Raw genomic sequence first — 5173 nt, forward strand, 5'->3', positions numbered from 1 at the left:
TGACTACAATAGTTAGCCAAGACCCTAAGATCCTTTCTAACATTCTCCAAATATAACGAGCTAGGTAAGTTTGCATCCACCAGCAAATTGACAAGACTTTCATTGTTCGAACTGAAGGAAGGATAAGTCAGCTTGAACTGCCCACTTTACAGCCTTTAGCACTGCTATAGCTTCCCCCATGAGTGCATCTTCAAACACCTTTGGAATTGATTGAGCCATAATAACCTCTTGCTGACCACGCCTGGCAATAAACCCCACACCCCCATTTCCATCTTCCTCCTTAAATGCAGCACCGTAGCATACAACGACCATTTCAGGATTCATTTTCACTTGTTTTCTAACTTCTTCTTGTCCCTTCGCATCTACAAGTACCCTCCAAGGCTCTTCGAAAGCCATGTTGATTTGTCAAACCACTTCATGAGGAGAGACAACAGTGTTGTTAAACTGTAGCTCATTTCTTGCCTTCCACAGGTGCCAAACAACAAAGGAAACTTTACATAATATTCTTCTACCCTCCTCCTTTGACCAAAATCTAACACCTCCCCATTGTTTAATCACATTTGCCAATGATGTTGGCTTTTTCTTAGGCAATAGCCAGTTCAGCCCACACCCGAACCATATGACCCTCTCAAAATCACATTGAAACAATAAATGAGAGCTAGACTCTACCTAGCACCACATCTCCTGCAACCTCCATCCAAATTCACACCCCTCTTTAGTAGTTCTTCCCCAGTTGCCCTAGCTGCTGCACAAATTCTCCACGTATAGTTCCTAATCTTTGGGAAAGTAATGTAAGAATATTTGTATCCAACATCGCATAGATCGATTAAAAACACATTAGTATGATAATAGTACAAGATGATGATGAACATACCTTGTTTAGGATCCATTGGAGACGAAGCACAGTGGAATCTCTTTATCTTTAGTCTCCTTCTTTGAACGAACTTGAACTTGAAGTTGATTCTATGATCAATTTGATGTTGGATCTTCTCCTTTAGATTCCTCCCTATTCATTGGCTTGATGGTATAACCTCTCTGACTAACGCAGAGAATAATGTGATAATGCTTAGGGTTTAGAGGAGGGACATAGTATCTTTTATATAGGTAAACCCGTTAGATCATCCATCAAGATCTAACGGTCCTTATTAGCCCATACTAGCCAGTCCCATAAAAGAGTTTTAGTAACTTTATATTACTCTATCAGACCAATAAAGAAACCAAATCAAAGTGTAACACAATCAATGAAGCCATCTTATGTAAAATATTTTATTAATATTCTAACAAGTAATACACTTCCATATATTTTCCCACGTACTTGATGGTATAGTTTCCCAATTTCTGATTCTTGAAGAACAAGGTTGAGCAGCCATTTCTCTATCTCTTTTATTAACAAGCAAATGGTATGCAGACTTAATAGAGAAAATCCCATTCTTCACCCAACCCATCTTCTCACATCCACCCCCACATTAGTAGTTAAATGAATTTTTCTCACTGCTAGAACATCTCTGCTATCAAATATTTGCTTTAGAACCTCTACTTTCCATGTTCTAGCATGCTTAACAATTAGCTCATCCACTGTTTCGATTTCACACACTTGCGGCCTTGCTCCTTGAATCTACCTATCTCCCCACACCCTTACACTTGTCCTTGGATTGAGGTTTCTTCCATCTATTTATTTTGGCACGAACCTTTTTAGTATTTAAGAAATACAACTTGATATCAATTACTTAAAATGCATTCTCCATCATCAATTTTTCAACAATAATTGGTCCCCATAAAGAAAATGATACAATGGTGCTAATTCTGTATTGAATATTTAAAAGTGTTTTTATATTGAATAAATATGACATAGTTTTAACCAAAAAAAAAAAAAAAAATGATACAGCAATGGCATAACATACTTGTACCATTTGGTATTTGATATCACAACAATATAAAGTAAATGTATTTGATATCGAAGCTGACTGTTATACCAAATACCAGTACCATGCTTTCAATAGGCAATTTTTTAGGGCATGTGGTTAGTCTTTTAAAAACCACTTTTTTTCCCCCTCTCATAGAAAAGAAATTGAATGGGCAACCTTAGTCTTCTTAATCAAATGGTTGCAGTGTTTTTCTTTTTTCTTGGTTGGGTTGGGGGGGGGGGGTTTGAAAGAAAGAAATGGTTGCAGTGTTTTGGGAATATCAGTTGAAGAATGAATATGTATCAGTCAAGTTCCCCATGGCTGCTTAAGAGTGTTTAGCTGATGTTTCTGATGTTAGATGAAAAGAGCAAATAGAAAAAAGTCATCATCATTCACTTCATTTTGAGAAGTAACAAGGACATGAAGTGACAATCTGCTTGCCAAACCAAGTCCAAGGATAACAAAGTATTCCAAAGAAGAAGAAGACCACCAGCCCCTCTAACTGGAGAAGAGAAGCAAAAATACTACTTAAACTGAAACTATTACACAGATTGAGGAACCTTTGATGACTTAACTTGTGATAGAACTATGTCCTCGCTCAATGACAATGGCAATAAATATGGCATGTAATTCCTTTGATAGCTGAGATAAAAAGCTTTTATTGCTCCCGTGATGGCTGAAACCGGCCAACCATCTTGGCCTCATTGAGAAGGACCAGGCATATCATCCTCTTTAAGCTTCTTTGTGGCATCAGCACTAGAATCATTGATAAGCTCTTCGTGCTTCCTTTTAGGAAGAGTAGCAGTAGGAGTCAAGCGACGCAAAGGAGCATCCTGCACTGGGGCCTTCCCTTTGTTTTTTTCTAACCTAATGAGAGAGGGGAAGGGAACTGAGCATTAGGTGGGTAATAACACAATAATGCCATAGGTTTGGAGGGGAAGAAGCATTCTGATTATATATTCTGGGTAGGGTGCAAAAGCCAACGGATTGTGAGTTTGGACAATAATCTCCATGTCTTCATAGGGAGAGAATTTCCTATTGATCTTGCTCTGCAGGGATTCCAATGTTGAAGAAGACTTGCACCATCATCATAAGAAAGCTATGAATGAGTACCAAATCCCCCTTTTCAGAATAAAATTGAAGACTTTTTTTCGGTCCTCATGAGTTTCGTTTCAACTTTCAAAAATGTGAAATTTAGACCTAAATTTCGCATGTTTCGACCGAAATTTGTACCATGATTCTAACAACGTTTTCCTTATTTAGTGATATGGAGAGTTATGATCGACCGGGTCAACCAGCCGACCCCGACCCCGGCGAGACGGAGAAAACCGACGCCCGGAGCGAACCGGATCCGGAAGACTGCAAGAAGAAAGCATTCGGCGCAAGCGGCCTAATCTACTTATGGATTAGGGTAACACCCCGATGACGGCAGACCAAGCGACGGCGCGGATAATCAATCGAAGGGATAACCACGCATAACCCAAAGGTATCTCGGGAGTCCTCTACTAGCCCAAACTAGTAGAAGTCTATCGCCAACGGACCACCGATAAGACCAACCACCCGAAGAAGGCCAAGTGCATCCAACGAAGGAGATTCGAAGGACACCATATAAACCCACACCAACAAGGGAGGGACGGACAACGATCAAAAGAAACACGAGACTGGTCGGAACACGAGACCAAACTATCGGCGTCCATCGATCACCCCCGTCTCATTCATTAGCTCGTGCTCAGCGAGCCGTGGATTAAGTCATCAACCGACAGCCTCGGAGGGGACTCCCGACCCAGCGGCGGGCCACATCGCGCCGTTGCAAGACATCACGTGGAGATCCAAGGGCTGAGCAGATTTTGGACGCATCACTTAGATTCTTTGACCTCCCAAAAAATGTTTGCTTTTATTTAACAATTCAAATTTCTTTAATTTTGAGGGGCTCCCCCCCTCAAATGTAAAATTTGGGCGTCACATGATCTGCTATGCAACAAATAATTCAACTGATACAACATTTTCCAAGTTTGCATTTCGTAACACTTCTAATTCATAGAGGGTTTTTTCAATCTAACACTTGAACTACCTTGCGTTGGAGGTTAGAGTCTGATTTATTACCCCATAAATCTTCTTTACATGAACTATTCTCTTTGTTCTCTTCTTTTCTGTCTTTCTTCTTTTTTTTTTTGGTGAAATTCTTTTCTTCATAAATATTAAGTTATCCCACATAAGATTTATCCATTAATGACTTCCACACCATGGGGTTAAATTGTTTGGATTGGATAGACTTCAAGATGCAAATAAAGTTATCCCATATAAGATTTCTCAATTAATGACTTCCCACACCATGGGGCTAAATTGTTTGGATTGGATAGACTTCAAGATCCATATTTGCATCTTCATACCATTTCGACTTTTTTTCTTTCTTTCTTTTTTTGGTTAATTCACTTTCATTCATCAAGCCCAAACGGGCAGAGGATACAAAGAAACAAGACCTAATATCTACTGATAGATATTCGGTCAAATAGTCGTATTGGGCGACGACAAGGCCACCCGCCAGGGAATGAGGTACATTGTCCCCTGGGAAGAAAACAAAAACAAAATTGACTACAATAGTTAGCCAAGTCCCTAAGATCTTTTCTAACATTCTCCAAATATAACGGGCTAGGTAAGTTTGCATCCACCAACAAATTCACAAGACTTTCATTGTTAAGGATAAGCCAGCTTGAACTACTCACTTAACAACCTTTAGCACTGCTGTAGCTTCCCCCATGAGTGCATCTTCAAACACCTTTGGAATTGATTGAGCCATAATAACCTCCTGCTGACCACGCCTGGCAATAATGTAAGATTATTTCTATCCAAGATAGCATAGATCGACTAAAAACACCTTAGTATGATAATGACACAAGATGATGATGAACATACCTTTACATAGGATCCATTGGAGACGAAGCGCAGCGGAATATCTTCTTTTGTCTCCCACTAGGAACGAACTTGAGGAGAAGGTTGATTTGATTCTATGATCAACTTGATGCTGGATCTTCTCCTCTAAACTCCTCCCTGTTCACTAGCTTGATGGTATATCTTTTCTGAGCAAGCAGATGTGATTATGATTAGGGTTAGAGGAGGGACCTAGCATCCTTTATATAGGAAAATCCGTTAGATCATCCATCAAGATCTAACGGTCCCTATTAGCCCACACTAGCCAGTCCATATAAGAGTTCTAGTAACCGTATATTACCCATATTAGACCAATAAGAAACCAAATCAAAGTGTAACAC

This window comes from Hakea prostrata, chromosome 11 (genome assembly GCF_041222555.1).
Source record: "Hakea prostrata isolate BN-2017 chromosome 11, UWA_Hpros_2, whole genome shotgun sequence".
NCBI classification, from domain to species: domain Eukaryota; kingdom Viridiplantae; phylum Streptophyta; class Magnoliopsida; order Proteales; family Proteaceae; genus Hakea; species Hakea prostrata.